This window comes from Chlorocebus sabaeus, chromosome 8, assembly GCF_047675955.1.
Source record: "Chlorocebus sabaeus isolate Y175 chromosome 8, mChlSab1.0.hap1, whole genome shotgun sequence".
Classification (NCBI taxonomy): Eukaryota; Metazoa; Chordata; class Mammalia; order Primates; family Cercopithecidae; genus Chlorocebus; species Chlorocebus sabaeus.
Genome location: NC_132911.1, coordinates 132,502,625 through 132,524,938, shown reverse-complemented (window position 1 = coordinate 132,524,938; position 22,314 = coordinate 132,502,625).

The window sequence follows — 22,314 nt, the reverse complement described above, 5'->3', positions numbered from 1 at the left end:
CCATAGAAAATTAGTACGAATTTTGATTTTCTCCAAAACTTCAACAGATGCTCTTTTTCTATAGCATTATAAATTAATGCCAGAGAATGTATAAATGTACACACCATTTTCCTGAACACGTGAGGGGTGTGATGAAATCACTGTTTAACTGAAGTTAATTGTTTCCAAGAATTATCATTTTTTATTGATAATTTCATTGCAGAGGGCCTAATTATTCTCCAATTGCATTTGCAAATTGTCTTATTTTTACTATTCAGGAAACAACTTATCTCTGCCAAAAAAAAACTTCATTTTACAAATGAAACAGAAAACCAGAGAAGGGAAGTGACTTTTTCAAGGTCACTTGGCCAACCAGAAATAGAGTTGAGGTTAGATATTTTTATCCCCAAATTATGTTTATTGGATTACACTGGTTTAATCATACTTAAGTCTTAAGACCTAAGACTGGGAACTGAAGTCTGGTTAACCATCTTGCCCTTGTTGCTTTTGAGCAATAGAAGATTATAAAAGATAGTGGAAAGAGACTGAAGCACATCAGGCTAGAAAAGAAGAGCAAAGAGCTTAGTGCCTCAGTAACGCCTTGGAAGATAAGACATTGCTGTTTGTTAAGAATTGAATGCTTCTACTTTCTTTTCTGGATGGTTCTTGGCTAAGCGCTGAGAGGAATGAGGCTTTAGGAATCAGTCACTCATTTAACAAATACTTACTGCCAACCTTCTGTGTATAGTCCCCGGGGATACAAGATAGAAGATACTATTTCCCCTCTACCACCACCACACATGAGAAAGAGTTCCCATTCCAGAGGCAGGTAGAGATATATCAAAATCAAACACAAGATTCATTTTTAACAATCTCTTTAATTTTATTCCAAGATAATAAGAATTGCTTTATTTAAAATATTTTAATTTATATCTTTTAAAAACCTTTCATTTTGGTTCAGGGGTACATGTGCAGGATTATTATACAGGTAACTTGTGTGTCACAGAGGATTGGTGTGCTTGCATTTTCAGGTCACGTATGAAAAATGTACCTCTTTGTTAGAGGTAAGAGAAGATCCTTTTAACTTCATGACAGCTGCTAGGAGGACATCTAGAGCCTTTAGCTACCACCCTATATTGGGAAACAATAAGTTCAAGATTTAAGTAGAGTGTCCCAAGTTGATCTTCACTTGACCCATAAACACTTATTCCCAAATTTGTGTGTCAAACTCTCTTTGTCAAACTTAGAGTTGCTGTTTCAGCTCCAGTTTCCACTAAGACAATGAAAAATGCTTCTAAAACTTTATATTTGCAAGGATTTAAAAACTACTAAGTGAGGCAGGAGGGAAATAATGTTCATTCAAAATAAAGTTCAAATCTTAAACTGATAAATCTCAGAGGAACCTCAGATATTATTTATCTGCAATTACAAACTTGATTACATTTAGTTAAGTGCATTGAAATTATTTGTCCTCCATTATGTGGCAGAAACTTATTAGGTGAATTCAGAAATCTAGCTTAGACATTTATTAGCTATGTAATCTTCAGTTAGTCATTTATCTGTTCTAAAACTCTTTCACCATTAATAGACAATGTGAACAATGTCATTTCAAACCCATGATGACATTATAAGGATGAATGAGATCATGTATGCGTGAAAAGGGCTTTGTGTAGTAGAAGGTACTTTATATATGCTAGCTCACACTATCACATCATACTATCATTAAAACATTATAAATGCCCTTACCCCAAGAGGTAGAACTTGCTGAAAACAAGTATAGTATAAAACAAGTATATGGGACTGTAAAATCAAACTTTTCCTTATTCAGCCACACCCACAAGCAAAGAAACAAACAGACCAGCAATATGCAACCTTGTTTCCATATGAGAAAAACAATATGGGCACGTCACATATTGCATATTAGCTTAGGAAGCATAACATGGTAAGCCAGGACAGGGAAAGACCCATCTCTCTCCATATAATAAGGCCAGAGTTGTTCATTCATTTGAAATAGGGTCAAAATTATATTTTAATAATTCTTAGGTTAGACAGAGATTTAGAAAAAGATGACTGATCTTAATGGGATTAAGATTTTTTTTTTAACTTAATTTAAGATGCAGAACAAGCATTCATCCTAACCCCTTCCCTGGTGGGGTCAGGAGGCCCCGTCATTAGAGGGAGGGAGGGTTCCTTCTTTCATCATAATCTAATCATGAATTTAGATCACTCTGTGAAGTAAAAGGAAACATCTAGAAACAGTTACTTGATTATTTGAAGAGGAGTAGCCTTGGTATTCTATAAGGTGGGAAAACTGATTAAATGGAAGATTCAGTAAGAAGTCACAGAGAACAGCAGCATTAGAGAAAGTGGGAATTTTTACCTTGGGCAGCTCAAAAATGGTAGAAAGCATCTAATCTCAGCATCAACAGAAGCTACTATTATCATTTCTCACATGCTTAGTATACCTTTATTTCTATATAATTCTCACAAAATATAAATTTAGTGGATACTACTTTGCCCATTTTTTGATATAGAAATAAGAAAGACAAAGTGATAATGAAATTCACATAGTTAAAAAGTAGATTTGGGATTAAAACTCAAGTGTGTCTAAATCAAAGCTGTGTCTCTTCCATTATATATAATGTGCCATTAGCCCTTTGAGATTCACCTAAGAAAACAAGCTTGCCTTCCTGTCACTGTGACCTTTTGGGAGACCAGAATAATATGATTCATTTCTGTTTCTTCTAGTTCCTTAGTAGTATCATAGTTCCTTTTGCTATTATTCCCATAGGTCTTACACATTGCATTGATATTGTCTACTTTCATATGCGTCTCCCCAACCAGAATATATGCAGGAGTTTATCTTGTTGGGAACAACCCCAAATCATTGTCCATTTCCAGAGTCGAGTAGGTTGCCATGCACAGTGCAAGAACTCTGGATATTTTTTGATGTCTATTCTAATAAAAAGATCTACCATAGGCCAGTCCTGAAATGGAGTTAAAGTCATGTTAAAGTTGCTCAGCTACCTCTGTGGTTTTGGAACTCCACAAGGCAACTATAAATGGACCAGAAACCAGAGTATCTGACACAAACTGCAACTCTCAGACATTTGCTAACTGTTTGAGTACCATAGCATTTTTCTATTTCCTTCAGAAGAGACATTTAAAATGGATTTCCAGGAGAAATCACAAAGAAATGACCACTCCAGTTTTTTTACAATAGACTTGCTCATCTGTGGTAATGAACAGCCTGGCCAGAAACTGATGATCAGGACAATCTGGCCTAAAGGCCAAGCATAGATGGTGCTTCCTTTGATAAGCACTTTTTGTCCTTCCTTTTCCATGGTGGTCAAGGATCGCAACCACCAAATAATAGTGCCAGTTATTATTATTTTTTCTGTAGTCACAGACAAAATGAGGAAAAAGCAAACTAAATGGCTGTCTTCACATTCTTTGAAAGAATGCTTGGTATCAGACATTATGCCTGGCATATTGCATAGGTTGACACATTTAATTCCACAACACCCCACATGGTAGATTATAGAGGTGGTACTTTGTGCCTATAACTAGAGAGTGCTTAAAACGTGCTTGTTGCATAAATAAACAAGATGCATTTCAGCCTGCCTCAGCCAGACTTATGTAGAAAACAATCCAAAACAAAAGCTTTCTGGGGGCTGTGATCATGCAGAAGTAGGAGGAAAGCAAGAAGAGGAGAAAGGAAAAGGGTAGGGAAAGAAAAAGAAAACAGTCAAGGAGAGTGATATCAAGCTAGTGACTGCTTTGTGACAAGTGCAGCTGATTCCTTGGTCTTGTGAGATGTTTTCAAAGAAGCTATAGAAATTACTGCTTCAGAATAGCTCTGCATACAGCGAGGAAGAAAGAATAATATATCTTCTGATTGCTTTCTGTCTCTCATCTCCCACTGGTCAAAGACTACTTCATGGGACCTTAACCACACTTCTTAATCACTCCTGGCATGCACTATGAAAGGCAGAGTCCCATGGGAATTTTTTTTTGTTCAATGTGTAGTCATAGCAGTCTTTACAAGTCAGAGCTGTGCATGAGGACACTCACTGCAGCAGCAGCAACTTGGATCCACTACCTTTGTTAGGTTTTCCCCAGTCTGAAAGCAAGATAAGTGGCCTTGGCTATAGTCAGGATGGGTGGGGAGGAAAGGCATAATTGCATGGATTTAGGTTGGGGCATAAACTGAGTACAATATACAGTCCTAAATGACTTTCTCCTGCCCATGTCTTCTACCCATGTTCAGACCCAGATACTCAGCTCCTTATAATAATCTTTCTTACTTACTTTGCCATAGACTCCAGACACTCAGCCTGATTTCCTTTCCTTCTAGCAGCTGCTATTATGAATTCTACACCTTAGGAATTTTCTCTCCATGTTTATGTCTTGCTGAGTAATAGCATACTTCCACTTCAAATTCCTTCCCCAACCTTATCAGTGCCTCCTGCTATGGTTTGAATGGTTATCCCCTCTGAAACTTATGTTGAGATTTAATTGACATGGGACCTTAAAGAGGTGGTTTGGTAATGAAGGTATTGCCCTCATGAATTGATTAATGACGTTATCATGGAAGTGGATAATTATTATGAGACTGGGTTTGTTATAAAAGTGAGTTCAGTTCAATTTCCTTTCTCTGTCTTGCATGCTTGCTTCTGTCTCTCACTTTCTGTCATGGAATAATACTCACCAGATGCCACTGCCATGCTCTTGGACTTTGCAGCCCCCAGAACCGTAAGAAACAAATTACCCCATCTATGGTATTCTGTTATAGCAGCAAAAAACAGACTAAGACACCTCTTTATTGCTGCTCTCAATGGCAAGCCTTTAAGTCAGGGGTGGACAGCAGGTATCTTTACCTACATTGGCTTAAACTATTATTTACAGTCTGATGTGCTGTGTAAGAATAGTATTCTTAGGCCTGTTCAGGAACAGGCATTTTAAACAATCATTAATTATATACTTATTATACTTTGAGTTTTATCTCTCTGATAATGTGTGGGAAACCAGTTGGAAAAGACAACTGTTTACAAGTTAAAAATGTTAGGAAATATATTTATTAAATTTAGTGTCATGATTCCTGGTATATGGTCTTTACTCTCTTTAAAATAGTAAATAGAAGTTCCAGTGGGTTTATACTCCTGTATTTTTGCAAGGACTTACTGACAGTCCTTTTACACAAAATGCCGTTATACTATTTTTAATGAAAGCTTTAGCAAAAAACATTGCCGTATTTTTCTCTGGGTATTCACCTGTCAACAATGAAGATAAAATCAAATTGAAACAGTAAGAATCCTTAGTCTCAACTGGGTAATTTGTAACTTGAAAAACCTCGATTCTGAGGCATCCTTAGATATTAAAGTTTTGGGGCATGTCCTCATTGTCACTGACTGAAATAGACTGGGAAAAGGTGATACTTACCAAACACCAGGGGTGCAAATTAATGACAATAAAAGTAGGTAGATTCTGGATATATTTTGAAGGTAGAGCCCATAGAATTTGCTGCTTGATCAAATATATATTGAGAGAAAAAAGTTAAGGCTTTAGACCCAGCAGTTGAAGAATGAATAAAATTTTTAAAAAACAGAGCAGAAATAATCTCAACCCAAAGCACCTAAGGTGAGAACTGGTTTTGTTTTTGTTTATTTTCCACCAGTGACCAGATGTGACCAGTAAAAAGAATGTGGAGGAGGGTCAGACAGTTACCAGAGTGTAACAGTTAATATTGAGTGTCAACTTGATTGGATTGAGGGATACAAAGTATTGATCCTGGGTGTGTCTGTGAGGGTGTTGCCGAAAGAGATTAACATTTGAGTTAATGGACTGGGGAAGGCAGGTTCACCCTAAATCTGATGGGCACAATGTAATCAGCTGCCAGTGAATGTAAAGCAGGCAGAAAAATATGTAAAGGCGAGACTGGCCTAGCCTCCCAGCCTACATTTTTCTCCTGTGCTTGATGCTTCCTGCCCTCAAATATTGGACTTCAAGTTCTTCAGTTTTGGGACTCTGGCTCCCCTGGCTCCTCAGCTTGCAGACAGCCTACTGTGGGACCTTGTGATCATATAAGTTAATAATAAACTCTATCTATCTATCTATCTATCTATCTATCTATCTATCTATCTGTCTGTCTGCCTGCCTGCCTGCCTGTCTGCCTGTCTGTCTGTCTATCCATCCATCCATCCTATTAGTTCTGTCCCTCTAGAGAACCTTGACTAATACACAGAGTAAGTAGTGAGGGAATTTTGTCTTAGAGCACTTGAGCATGTTGTTTTCCTAATGCTATTTAAAGTATTCAGTATAGGAAGAAAGTTGGTTTTCCACGATAATGCTTCCAAAGAAATTGCTCTCCATAGAAAATGAACAACTTGAACGGGGAAGACTTCCAGATTGGGTACGGAGGTCTAGAACAGAAGCAGGAAAGAGTGTAAAAAGTTTAAAATGACAAAAAAATGACAAAAAAGTTAAAAGTGACAAAAATACGGAGAAAAAATATGAAGATAGATTTCATCCAAAAAGAATTTCATGAAAATGCTCCATTCCCAGAGAAAAGCCTATTATTTTACCAGATTATTCTTTTACCTGCTTGCCTACCTAACTGATTTTCCTAAAATTAAATACGTCTATTGACAAATTCCATCCACTTAGAGTTTCAAATTGGATCTTTCAATCAAAGAAGGAATCTGTAAGGGAAAGAGACCTTTGCAATTGTAAAAGAAGTTCCGGCGTATTATACTTTAAAATAGTTGCGTTGCGCGGTGGTGGGGCAGCAGGGCTGGGGGAGTTGGCTAGCCAGTTTCACCAGAAACGTTAAAAAAACAAAAACAAAAACCCAATAGCATGAAAGTAAAGGACCAACAGAAAACTGACCCTGGGAAAGATATGGATAATTCACGGGGAAAGAAAAATGAAAATAATAACAGTGGTAAGATTATTAGAGTAAAAAGACTTCAAGTCGATAGTGCTGTCACATAATAGTAGGGGTAACTATTTCTTGGAAATTAGATATTTGATTGCCAAAAGTTTCATTTAGCTTGAAATTTTATCCATAAAATATGCATGACAAAAAACATATTAGCAAAAAGGTAGCAAAAGTGAAGAAGATGTTGCAGAAAGTAGGGCAAAAACCCAAAGAAATATAAAATAAGAGCAAAAAATGTAAAAGTCATAGTGAGTATACCTGAGAGAATCAAAATCTACCTAAACAAAACTTTAAAAATAAAATACCAAGGTCACAGGATCTTTCGATGCCAGCTGGCAACATAGCAAGGCCCAATCTCTACAGAAAAAATTTTAAAGGTAGTCACATGTGATAGTATATGTCTGTAGTCCCAGCTATTCTGGAGGCTGAGACAGGAAGATTGCTTGAGCCCAGGAGTTCGAAGCGGAGGTGAGCAATAATCACACCACTATACTCCAGCCTGGGCAACAGAGTGACACTCTATCTCAAAAACCAAAAATCAAAGTAAATAAATAGATGCAATGGAGGGAGAAGATAATCAGCAAATTAATAGAACATTTTCCTGAGTTGAATAAAGATTGGCAAGAAAGCTAAAAATAGGAAAAAGGAAATAAAGAAAAGAAAAGAGATGCCTAAACACATGCTACTCATTTTTCAGAACATGGCAGAAAAGTTTAAAAATCTGTTTTTCCCGAAAGGAGAAAATAAAAAGCTTTCATTAATCAGACTGATATAATATATCAGCAATAACACTGGCTTTTAGAAGAAAACCCCTTACTACATTAAAGACATATTCACAAATGCATGAACTCAGAAACAATAACACCCGTGTACTGAATCTGAAAAAATTATCTGAGGATGTATTTGAACAAAACAACAACAAAAAGATGACATGAGATAAGAAGTTGTGGCCGGGCACGGTGGCTCACGCCTGTAATCCCAGCACTCTGGGAGGCCTAGGCGTGCGGATCACTTGAGGTCATGTGTTTGAGACCAGCCTGACCAACATGGTGAAACCCCGTCTCTACTAAAAATACAACACTTAGCTGGGCATGGGTGTGGGTGGCTGTAATCCCAGCTACTCGGGAGGCTGAGGCAGGAGAATCCCTTGAACCCAGGTGGCAGAGGTTGCAGTGAGCCAAGATCACACCACTGCACTGCAGCCTGGGTGACAGAGCAAGACTCCGTCTCAAAAAAAGAAGTTGTGGCAGCTGGTTGTGGCAGCTGATATTAGGAGAACGATAAAGGAAGCTAAAATACAATTGTAGAAATTTGACAAATTCTTAAAGAGTTGTAACACTCTTATTTGAGAAGCACATGGTTTATTTAGCAGCATATGGTAACATTTATTTCTCTTTAGGTCAATCACCCCCTTTGGCTCTGCACGATATTTGCATAACTATATTATTATAATTAATTTTATTGACTTAAACATTTTAGTCCCAACTTATAGACAAATAAAAAAAGCACTTTAATATCTTGATGGCACTATTTATTGCTGGTAGACTTTGGAAACTTCACAGTAAAACAGATGATAATGTTTTCTTTTATTTTCTTGCTTTTGCTATTTGATGCAAATTGGGCTTTAAACATTGTGGCAGAAAATATTACATAAGGAAGCCAAAATTAGTACAGGAAAGATAAAAGCTATTGTGTATATTTTATGCAGTTGGTATGAAAGAATAATTAATATGAATTCTGAATGTTGTCTACAAGTTAATAATTATATTATGAAATTTACAAAAACATTTTTTAAAAGACTTTCACTAGTTAAATTTTATTTAAATTCCAAGTACTTGAAGATATTCAGTATCACTGATAGTATGGGAGAAAGGGAATATCACACAGGCTTTGGGTAGGTACTAATTAGTACAAAAATTCTGGAGGGTGAAAGTATGTATAAGTTTACATAGATTAATATAATATTTCCAATTTATGTACCTATCTTTCTAAACTATGTATGTATATGCGCATATGTGTATTAAGTGCACATTTAATAGCAGAAATTTGAAGACAACTAAAAGAACTTACTTGGGAAAATGCTGAAATAAGTTATAGTTTCCCTATATCATATACTATAAAGTAAGTATTAAAAAGAAGGTTGTAGATCTCTATGGAGTGACATGGAATCAAGTCTATAATATGCTTCTAATTTTTATTCAGTATAAGTTATAGAACAATATGCATGGTTTGATGCCATTTTTATGAGAAATTCATAACTACTATTTTGTTTTGTAAAATGAAAACATACATGTGTCATTGATTAGTTAAAAAGTGTGTGTACATAGAGAAAAGCTTCAATTAATATATAAAAAGGTTTCTGAGTAATGAATCAGAGGGAACACGTTTCCCCAATCATATGGTTTCAGAAAATAACATTTTCCCAAAGATATTTCTGGCTTTTTCCCATTTTTATATTTACTCTGTCCTGGGTAGTTGGAGTGACTCATCTGATTGTGAAATTGAGAATCACTTGGGCTTGCTTTGGTGCCTAACATCTTACATTGCCCATGCTGAGGACTACCAAAGGCCAGGTAGATAAATCTACCCAATTCTGGCGTCCATTAAACAGGGCCATTTGGTTTTCATACCATGCAAAAAGGTGGCCTCCATCTGCCAAAATTATTCAGATACCAGATGAAAAAGAGAGGTGCTTAATATGCCTCCTCCAAGAGGCATATCTTGCACGTTGAGAACATTGAGGAATGAACAAGTAAAAGAGTAGAAATTGGATGAAAACAATTTCACAAAGAGAAGCTTTTGGAGTGTCTAGGCAGTGTTGGCTGCAAACCTTGGGCTTTGTGATGGCAGAGCATTTGGGGCCTGACTGTTTAATTGGGGAGCTTTTATCAGTCCAAGTTTTTAAATGCTGCAGCTGGGCAAGAAGCGTTAAGCCAGCATGCTTTATTTATAGTTTGGAGAGTGACTGTAATTTGTGGTGGTTTTTCTTCCTGAGGCAAGAGGATTCTTATAGAGAGACAATAATCTAAGCAAAAGTCAAGACTTAAGCAAAGGTTCTCAAAATCTGGGAAAGTCTATGAGTTACCCTGGCAAATTCATGTGCAGAGAAGTAGAGATGCAACTGTGGCAAATATTAGACTATAGGCAGCAAGCGTTCATTTTCTCAACCCATGTTGACCTTGTAAGGTCCACATCTGCAGGCCTCTGCCAAGGTGACAGCCTCAGGGTGCAGGCCATTGTAGCTGAATATGCAGGCACATTTCTTCTTATAAAGGAATGGTAAGGCAAAGATTCAAAAATATGAGAAAGACTTTTTTAAAGCTTTATGGGCAATGGTGGTCAAAAACATATTTACAACTTTTCAAGTGCAAGGAAGCTTAGCTCAATGTGCACTCCAGAGCACTAGTGAAATCCTGGCCTTAAATTGTCAGTGTCAGGCCAAAGTGCACAGCCCTGTGTGCTCTGCCTCTAGTGCCATGTTGGACTCATGGCCAAGGAAGGCTCTTTGGAGGTGCAACCTTTGGATCCCTGAGCATTGTCTACATACTCAACAAATGTTCCCTCTCCATCATGAGGCTTCTAGTTAACTCTAGTTTGTTAAGGACATATGAGGGAGAAAAATTCCTGGGGATCAGATATCTTAAGCCAAAGCATATCCATATCAAATGGTTATAAAAAGAGTTAATAAGGCAGAAGATCAAAATTTTCTGTCCATAGAAAATTTCTGTTAATTTTGATGCTGTTTTGCACTCATTTTGGGACCATAAAGTGAGAAATACAAGGTTCAAGTAAGAAATGGACATTAAGAGCTCAAATTGTTTTCTGAGAAAAAGTAATATGGACAATGCATGCAGGAAGTTTACCAGAAGATACACTTATAAGGAGGTGCGGAAGGCAGAAGACAGCATTAGTTGAAAAGGAGTCCTGACGTGGTGGCAAGTGAGTTCTTAGCAGGTCCTACAGAAATCTCTGAAACTAGAATGGCCTTTCAGATTTGTCTCAAATTGCAGCAAGAAAACAGGACTTTGTATCCCTACATGTGTCAGTCATTGTCTGAGCCATAGCCTCCTGGGAGGGCTATGGGCTTCAGTGAAGTAGATCCTGTTAGGCAAGAAATAGCCCCAGTGAGAACTCAGCTGTCAGTCATCAGCAACTGAAGACATGGCTTTGTTGGCCCTGCAAGGGATCTAGGTTAAACACCAGGGTATCAACTAGAAATAAATTATGTACAGGTTGATTTTCTTCTAAAATAGGTGAAGGCATAATGCCAAAATATTGCTGAAAGATTTCTCTCAATTGAGTTTAAACTCGTAAGTCATTAATTCAGGAAATATGGCACAAACTGCCTAGCATTATGGTAAGACAATACCAAGTTTTTCCCTTTCGTTCACATATCACTGAGTTTCTGCTATCCTTTTTGGCAATGGTAAATATTGTGTTCTGGGAACATAATTTTGCCAGTGATAATTGCTTTAGGGGGCTGAAGATTAGATTGTTTTTCACATTTTCTGTGTGTGGCCCAGGGAACATCTGTACATATGAAGCAGAAGGTTATCTCCAATATTTTGCTAACTAAAAAAACTTGTATGTTCTATTAACTCTTCAGACTCTTAGAAATCTACAGTGTCACTGGACTTACATTTTCAGGAAAATTGAATAGAAATACTTTTTCTGTATTACTTCTGCTAAGTAAAATGAAAACTCTGGATATTGTACATAAAGCAAGCATAAGAAGACTCTGGGCAGACCAGCTAGAAACCTCGGATCCTGAGGAATGACAGGGTGGTAAGTTAGCTAGGTTTTGTTTTTGCCTCATATATACCACACTTAGGACTAAAGAAGCCATCAAACTAGAGATACCAATGGGCACATATTTTTTCTTTTTTAACAAGGGCTTCAACGAAAGCCTGATCTCTGTAGCCAAGGATGAGAAAAGGGGCCAGTTAGCAAGACAGAAAACTTTTAGACAATAACAACACTACTCAAGCACAATATTGCAGACGACCTAGCCTTACTCCAAGTCATGCAAAGAAGGGCTGAGTGGTGAGCCTAGATGTCAGATATGTTAGAAATATCTGACAAATATTTTGAAGCAGCTATAATAAAATTGTTTCAACAAGTAACTACAAACACACTAGAAACAAATTTTATAAAATAGAAAACCTCGGAAAAGAATTAGAAAGTCTTAGCAAAGAAAGAAGATGCAAATAAGAACCAGATTAAAATTTAGTACTCAAAAATACAATAACACATACAAAGTTCAATGGATGACCACACCAGCAGAATACAAGTAGTATAAATCAATAGGATTTAATTAACATTTATATAGCAGTCTATTCAGCAAGAGTGGAATACAATTTTTTTCAAGGAACCCCAAAATATACAACAAGATAAGACTATAGTCTTGGCCATAAGCAAACCTCGACAATTTTTAAAATGAATATTATATAGCATACATTGTCTACTATAATGGAAATTAGAAATCAGTAAGCCAACTGGAAAACTGAACAATGGAAATTAACCAATCTGATGAGAGAGAAAGTAGATTAAAAATTAGGAAAAAAAGAAGAACCTCAGGAGACCTGTGGGAAGAAAGCAGAAGATGTAACATTTGTGTCAGCAGAGTTGTAGAAGAAAAAGACAGAGTTAGAAGCTGAAAAAGCCCTTAAATAAATAACGGCTGAGAACATTTTAAATTTGGCAGGAAACATAAACCAAGACATTCCATGAAAACTAAAAGAATTTGTCACCTGGAGACCTACACTATAAGCATGACTAAAGGAAAATTTCTAAACAGAAAGGGAATAATAAAATAAGAAATCTTGAAACAGCAGGATGGAAGAACACAGTAAGGAAACACATGGGTGAGTTCAACAGGTTTTCCTTCTCTTCTTGAGTCTTCTAAATTATGTTTGATGGATGAAGTAGAGGGTATAGCACTGTCTAAGTTGATTCTCAATTTCTGTAGGTAAATATTTAAGTTGACTGTAATATAAACGTGAGAAGGTAAAGGGACATAAAGGGAGATAAACTTTCTATATTTCACTAAAACTCCTAAAATGATGATACCGGTAGACTTAATATTCAGAACAGCCACTATGCAAGCCATATAAAGAGTTATATTGAAAAATACTATAAATAAATCAAAATGAGATCCTATAAAATGTTCAAGTAAGAAAAAGAGGAGCAGGAGAAAGAAAACAAAAAGGAAAACCCAGAAAACAAAAATATAAAATGCAGACTTAAGTCCTAACATACCAGTAAGTATATTAAATGTAAACTGCTTAAACATATCAATGAAAAGGGAGTGTTTCGCTGAGGCGATTAAAAATTATGACCAAACTATATGCTGTCTACAAGACACTCACTTCACATATAACAGTATAGACAAATTAAAAGTAAAATAGTAAAAAATAATATATCATGCAAACATTAAGAAAAGCAGAAGGGGCTATATTAATATTATAAAATATACTGTAGAACAAAGACAATGATCACAGACAGAGAAGAACATTATAGATTGAGAAAAGAATATATAAGTCAAGAAGACATAACAATCTGAAATATGCATGTAACAAACAACAGAGCTGCAAATTACATGAAGCAAAACTGATAGAACTCAAAAGAGAAACAGACAATTCTGGAGTTTTAGATATAGACTTCAATACACTCTCTCAACTGATAGAACAACTAGACAGAAAATCAGCCGGGATATAGAAAAACTCAATACCACCAGCAATCAATAGGATTTAATGAATATTTATATAGTTGTCCACCTAGCAAGAGTTGAATATTATTTTTAAGGCCCCACAAATTATATAACAAAATAGACCATACCCTTGGTCATAAAACAAACCTCAACAAATTTTTACAAGATGGAAATCATATAGAGTATATTTTCTACTACAATGGAAATCAGAAATCAATAACCAAAAGGTAACAGCAAAATTGCCAAACACTTAAAAACTGAAGAACAGACTGCTAAATAATCCATGGATCAAAGAGAAATTTTCAAAGGAAATAAAAAAATACATTGACCTGAAATGAAAATGGCAATAAAATTATCAAAATTGGTAGGACAGATAAAGCAGTGATAACAGAGATGTTTATAGCTCTAAAGGCATAAGTTATGAAAAAAGAAAAGTCTCAAATAAAAACTCAAAGTCTCCACTTTAAGAACCTAGAAAAGGAGCAAATCAAAATACGTCCAAAGCAAGCAGAATAATAAAAATAATGATTATAAGAGTATAAATTAATGAAACTGAAACAGGAAAAAGATAGAAAAACATAATGAATTAAAGCTAATTCTTTGAAAAAATAAGATAGATTAACAAACTTCTAACAAGACAACAAATAAAACAGAAAGGAGATGCAAATTACCAACATGAAAAAGAAAATCAGGTGACAGCAGTACATTCTCTGCAAATCTAAAAAGAAAATACGGAAATATTAGTGATTTTACATTTATAAATTTAAAGACTTAGATGAAAAGGACTAATTTCTTGAAAAATGCCAGCTACCACAATTCAACAATTATAAAATAGATAATCAGAATAATTCTATAACTACTAAATAATTTAAATTCATAATTAACTCCCCTCCTTTAATATCTCTGGACATAAATGGTTTACTAGAAAATTCTACCAAATATTCAAAAAAGATTAACACCAATTCTGCATGATTTTCCTGAAAATGGTAGGGAGCACTTCTCAATTAATTTTATTAGCTAGTATTGCTCTGATATCAAAATCAGACAAAAATGAAACAAAAAAAAGTACTGACAAATCAATATTCCTCATAAATTTAGATGAAAAAAATCCTTAGCAAAATATTAGCAAATAGAAGTTAGCAATACGTAAAAATTATTATATACCATAACCAAGTGGGTTTTATTTCAAGAATGTAATGCTGGTTTGATATTTGAAAATTTATCAGTGTAGTCCACCTTATTAAAGTTAAAAAAGAAAGAACACATGATTATATTAAACAATGCTTAGAAATTTTAACCGTCTTCAATACCTACTCACAATAAAAACTTTAGGAAAAATAAAATAGAGGAAAACTTATTCAACTGGTTAAAGAGCTCATACAAACAAAACACTATAGCTAACATTATAATCACAAAAGCCTTAAGATCAGGAACAAAGTAAGGATGCCCACTATCACCACTCTGATTCACAATAGTGCTGGCCATTCTACCCAGTGCAAAAGGCAAGTCAAGGAGAAAAAATAAAAACAGAACAAGTGGAAAAACAGAACTGTTATTTCTTGCAGAAGATAAGATTATCAGTGTAGAAAAAATTTTAAAAACTATTTAAAAAACTCATACAAATATAATGAGCAGAACTTATAAATGACTAAATGAGTTCAGCAAGATCTCATGATATAAGATAAAAATACGAAAATCAATTGTGTTTCTATATACTACCTATGAACACGTAGACACAAATTAAAAATACTAAAAAAAGATGAAATACTTTGGTATAAATCTAACAAAACACATAAAGAACTTGTATGCTGAAAATTACAAAATATTGACAAAAGAAATAAAAGATCTAAATACATGGAGAAATATACTATCTTCTGGATTAGAAGACTCAACATAGCAAAGATGCCAGTCTTCCCCAAATTGATATTCATGTGTCAGGCAACTTTTATCAAAATCTCAGTGAGAGTTTTTATAGATATAGACAAGAGTATTCAATAATGTATATGAAAAAGCAAAGGAACCAGAATAGCTAAAAGTCTTTAAAAATGACTAGTAATGTAGAAGAAATCAGTCTGATCTCAACTTCTTATATAATTACAGTAGTCAAGGATGCATGGTACTGGCATAGAAGAGACATATAGACTGAGAAATGAGAACAGAGAACCCAGAGATAGAGCAACACAAATATACCCAACAGTTTTGACAAACATACTAAAGCAATTCAGTGGAAAAAAAGACTGCTGTTTCAACAAATGGTGCAGGAGCAATTGGATATCCACAGGCAAAAATCAAACTTCAACCAGATTCTCACAACTTATAAAAAATTTAACTCAAAATAGACCACATATTTAAATATAAAACGTTACTATAAGACTTCTAGAAGAAAACATAGGAGGAAATATTTAGTCTTCAGGATCTAGAGCTAGGCAAGGGGATCCTAGATAAAAATCCCCCAAACAGTATTCATTTGAAAAATGAACACATTAGATTTCAACAAAATTTAATGCTTCTCTTTTGCAAAAGACTCCATTAAGAGGATGAAGAGAGAAGCTATAATAGAGTAGGAGAAAAAATGTTTGAAAACCACATGTAGTATTTGATAAAAAAATCTAGTGCTTAATATATATTACATATATTCTCAAAATTAAACAGTAAAAAACCAGCGTTATTAGAAAATGAAAAAGATTACATCAGGAAACATTTCACTGCAGTGAAGATACAGATGGCAAATAAGCATATGAAAAGATGTTCAACATAATTAGTCATTAGGGGAATGGAAATTAACATCCCTATCATATCTCTCTACACCTATCAAAATGGTAAAAATACAAATAGTGATAACATCAGATGCTGGCAAGGATGCGAGAAACTAGATTACTCATACATTGTGAGAATGTAAAATGGCGCAGCCAACTGGAAAACACTTTACTATTTTAAATTTTAAAAAAATGAAAACATTGTAATCTTATATGACCTAGAAACTGTTTCTGAGTGATCATTTTTGAGGCATACTTTTATGTTCAGGCAAAAACATATACGTAAACGCTATGTATTTATGTAATATGCTTATTACCTTTATTCATAATAACCCAAAAGGACTTTGATATCCTTTAATGTATGATGAATGATTAAACAAACTGTGGTACATCCATATTCTTCAATATGGTAGAAAGGAACAGTAAAAAGGAAATGTTGATACACACAACAATGTGAATAAATCTTGAATTATGCTGAGTGAAAAAAAAGCCAATTTTGAAAGGTAACATACAGTATGATTCCACTTCTATATCATTCTTGAAATGACAAAATTATAGAAATGAAGGACAGTAGTAATTGCCAGGGAATAAGGAGGGCTATGAGTGAAGTAAGTGTGGCTATAAAAAGACAACATGAGAAATATTTGTGGAATGTTCTGTCTCTTCAGTCTAGCTATATAAATCTTTTTGTGTGATATTGTATTGCAATTTGCAAGATGTTACGTTGGGGAAAACTGAGCAAAAGATCCACAGTTTCTCTGATTTCTTGCAATTGCATGTGAATCTATTTTTTATCTCAAAATTAAAAATGTAATTTAAAAAACCAAGTACATTAGAAATTTGGTGTGGAATTATTTCTACTTTGGAGGCCTTGAAAATGCTACCCACCCTCCTGTAGCCATAGCTGCTTCAAATTCTACTGAGTGCCAAGAATGTTTCTAGTTCACAACGAGTGGAATTAGAAATTGGATAAGAATAACTTTTGGGCTTCAAGTTCTTTGAAATTTAAATCACAGATGACATGGGAGGTGGGCAGGGAAATGCTGGGTAGAGAAGGAAGGGGTCCCTGGTGAGAGATCCAGCCTCGGGCATGTGTCCACAGACCCAAGTGAGAACAGGCACTCCTGTTTTTGCACCCAAATATTGCATTTTCCAAGACCACTCTGACCTGCCATGTCCTTCATCTTGCCTCCATATAAACTTGAGACCATAGCAGGCAGAGGCACAGAAGAACAGACCAGCAGACACCAGTAGACCTGCAGACCAGCAATGGCGGAATATTGCGGCAGAGAAGGAGAGAAGATGGGGGATATCTGGACACTGAGGGGAATTCTGCCAGGGGCAGTCAGAGAAGAGTCTGGCCACTGGGTGGCCCAATTCCAGGGGAAGAACAGCTTCCCACTCCACTTCCTCCTTCTGGCTCCCAGTCCATCTTGCTGAGAGCCACCTCCACCACTCAGTCAAACTTTGCACTCATCCTTTGAGCCCAAGTGTGATCCGATTTTTCTGGTACACTGGGCAAGAACTTGGGATACAGAAAGCTGTCACAGTGGCCCCCAGTAGACAAAGGGTCTACTGAGCTGATTAACACAAGCCATCTGCAGAAAGCAAAGCTGAAAGAGCACATGCCCATTTGGGCTTTGGGAGTCGCAGACTCTCACCCCTTGATGCTGCTGTGCAGCTGGAGCCCAGAAGGACTTCCTGCAGCCTCTGCACCTTGTCTGCATGCTCTTGCTAGGGTTTTAAGCAGCAGGGCGACATGTCAGTATGGGAAAAGGATAATAAAGCATGAAAAAAGGAACTTTACAGGTGAGGAAACCTGAATGATTGTATTAGCTCATTCTCACACTGCCATAAAGAACTGTCCAAGACTGGGTAATTTATAAAGAAAAGAGATTTAATTGACTCACAGTTCTGCATGGCTGGTGAGGTCTCAGGAAACTTACAATCATGGCGGAAGAGGAAGAGGCAAGTCTTACATGGTGGCAGGCGAGAGAGAGTGAGCATGGAGGAGGAGGGACTGTCAGACACTTATAAAACCATCCGATCTCATGGGAACTCACTCACTATCACAAGAACAGCATGGGGGAAAACGCCCCATGATCCAATCACCTCCTACCAGGTCTCTCCCTCAACATGTGGGGATTATGGGATGACAATTCAAAGTGAGATTTGGGTGGAGACACAAAGCCTAACCATATTAAAGACTAAGAAATGTGAAAATAAATTTGATATTGCTAGGAACTGGACAAATGAACGTTACAACAATGAGATATTCATGATCAGTTAGGAAAGGATTAAAACAAGTACTGAGACAAACAGAAGTAAAGATTTTATGTCAATAATGGGAGTCTAAATTGATATAACAACTTTGGAAAGTCATTTCTCAATATTTGAGAAACAATGTTGATGCACGTGTCTGATATACTCAGTCATTCTATGTTTAGATAGCTGTCCCTATCAAATTCTTATATATGGACCAGTTAATTATTGGGAGGCAATTATTCAGGGGTCTCTCAAGTTTCTACATATTTGCAAGCAAAGATACAAATTGTTGTTCTGTTCCAAATTATCTTTCCAAGGATGTTTGTAAGGTAAACAGACTTGGAAGAAAGAGATCATGTCTGTAGAGGGCAGGTTTACTTGCTGTTTAGTACAATTAAAGTAATGTTTCCCTTCGGAACAAACTTCAGGTGTATTTGTTTACAGTGCATTACAAAAAAATTAGGCTCCATAAACTCAGAGTTCTTTAGTTCTAATGCAAATCCACTGTGTATATAGAATCCTCCTGGGTCTGTACAGGTTGCTCCCATAGAAACCAGGTACAAAAGAGATATGGGTGAAAATATGCTAATTCTCATGCTGTTTGTTGTGCTATGAGTAATAAAAATCCTTTGCCCCTGACCCAGGAGCCTTGTATCTTTTCTCAGAATTTATAAAACTGTGGCGATCTAATTTAGCTTACAAGCAGGGTAAAATTCCAGACTTTTAATAATTCTTAACATAGGTTTGTGCAAATGAATTGCAGCACAGTTTATAATCATAAAATATTAGAAATATAGACCAATAGAACAGAATAGAAAACTCTGAATAGAGGCAAACACTTACAACCTTGTGATCTTTGACAAGGCCAACAGAAACAAGTAATGAGGAAAACACTCTATTCAATAAAAGGTGCTGAGATAACTGGCTAGCCATAGGCAGGATAATGAAATTGGATCCTTACCTTTTACCATATAAAAAAATTAACTCAAAGTGGATTATAGATTTCATATATTTGAGGCTTAAGACCTCAAACTATGAAAATCCTAAAAGAAAATCTAGGAAATCCCCTTCTCAACATTGGCCTTGGTGAAGGATGTTTAGCTAAGTCCCTAAAAGCAATCACAATAACAAAAAAATTGACAAATGGGAGCAAATTAAACTACAGAGCTTCTACACAGCGAAATAAATTACCAACAGATTAAACAGACAACCTAGAGAATGGGAGAAAATATTCACAAACTATGCATAAAACAAAGATCTAATATATAACATCTATAAAGAACTCAATGCACCAAACAAAAATCAAATAACCTCATTTAAAAATGAGTAAAGAACATAAATACACACTTCTCAAAAGAAGACATAAAAGTGGCCAAAAAACATTTAAACAATGCTTATAATCACTTATCAGAGAAATTCAAGTCAAAACCACAATGAGACACCATCTCATACCAGTCAGGATGGTAATCATTAAAAAGTCAAAAAACAACAGATGGTGGAGAGACTGAGGAGGAAAGAGAATGCGTGTACATTTCCAGAGTTCAGCCACTCTGGAAAGCAATTTGGAGATTTCTTAAAGCACTTGAAAAGGAGTTACCATTCTACCTAGCCTACCCAGTATATACCCAAAGGAAAATAGATCATTATTCCAAAATGACACACGCACTTGTATGGTAATTACAATGCTATTCACAATAGCAAAGGCATGGATTCAACCTATATGCCAATCGGTGGATTAGATGAAGAAAATGTTGTCCTCAAACACCACGGGACACTGCACATTCATAAAAAGAATGAAACTGTGTTTTGTGCAGCAACATAGATGGAGCTGGAAGCCATAATCCTAAGAGAATGCAGAAACAGAAAACCAAAAACTATATGTTCTCGCTTGTAAGTACGAACTAAACATTGAGCATATGTGGGAACAATAGACACTGTCGACTACAAGAAGGGGCAGGAAGGGATTATGGACTGAAAAACTACCTACTGAGTATTATGATCACTATCTGGGTAGAATATATGAATGTTACAAATCCTACACATAGACATAACCTTGTATCTGAAATAAAAGCTGAAATTAAAAAATGTATGTAGATTAGAATCAACAAGGAAGTATATTTTAAAAGTTGCAGAGCATAATACAGCAATTAAACTGAAAAAAAATGATGTACTACTGTTTGTATAAGTCAGAACTAGTGGATTGTTGGCAATTTTATAAAGTTAAACCTAACATTTATATCAACATAAATAGATCTCAGAAACATAGCATTGAAATTTAAAGCTTTGTTGATGAAAAACCAATGCATGCAAATGTTTAAAATGAAACCATACTCTTTCTATTCTGACTGACCAAGGAGTATGTATGCTACTCTATTGTAGGAGAGACACTGAGTTTAGCATAATAATTGTCCCAGACTGAATAGAATGATGATGAAAATAAGATAAATGCCACTGAGATTTCAACTGTGTCTCCCAAATTCTAGTTCTAAAAGCAAGAAAGCTTAGAAGTAAATATATGCTAAGTAGCAGTTTTTTTAGATTGTTTTTAGAGACAGGGCCTTACTGTGTCACCCACGCTGCTGGAGTGCAGTAGTGTGACAATGAATCATTGTAGCCTTGAACCCCTGGGCTTAAGCAATCTTCCTGTCTCAGCCTCCCAAGTGTCTGGGACTACCAGAATGCACTACTATGCCCAGTTTTTGTTTTGTTTTGTTTTGTTTTGTTTTTTCTTTTTTAATTTTTGTAGAGACAGGGTCTCGCAACATTGCTTAGGCTGGCTTTTGAACTCCTGGCCTCAAGGAATCCTCCCACCTCAGCCTCCCTGGGGCTGAGGTTACAGGTGCGAGTCACCACATCCAGGCATAAATAGTTTGTATTGTAAGTGGGTATACTTTCGTGATTACCTTAAAACTTCTTTAACTCCACTTTATGTGTAACATACTTGTTTCCTAATTAACATGATACTAAACTACAGTGACTATACAGAGGCCAAAAAGGGTGACCACAACTTGGAAAGCAGTCATCACACTGGCTTTCCAAATCTCCAGAAGCAGTACCAACTCTCAGTCCCCTCATTTTCTCAGAAGGCCTACCTTGGTTTATAGGGCACTGTTTTTTCTTCTAGAAAATACACTATGAGTCACTCAGAGGTGTATGGCTTATTATAAAATTTTCACCATGTGTCATTAAATGTCATATAGTTCAATATCAGGAAATTCTTTTCTCAGAATGAGAAATGCAAACTTTGGGCTGGTTTCAGGTTTTTATTTCTTTTAATCCTGAGAAAACCTTGAGTTGTACTTAAAGAAAAAAAATCTTTATACTGTGACCATGTCCCCATTAAGTTATCTTTCTATTTACCAGCTTAATACATTTTTGGATGCTTTCTTGTTTCGTTTTGCTTTGTTTTGTTTTTCAGTTTGCAATGCAGTCGGCCCTCTGTATTCATGGGTTCTGCTTCTGCGGATGATTCAACTAGACATGGATGGAAAATACTTGGAAAAAAGAGAATGATTGTGTCTGTACGAAATATGTACAGCCTTTTTTTCGGGGAGAGTCAGCATTCCCTTAACAGTACAGTGTAACAGCTATTCACATAGCATTTACATTACATTTGGTATTATAAGTAATCATTAGATGATTTAAAGTCTATGGAGAGTGTGGAG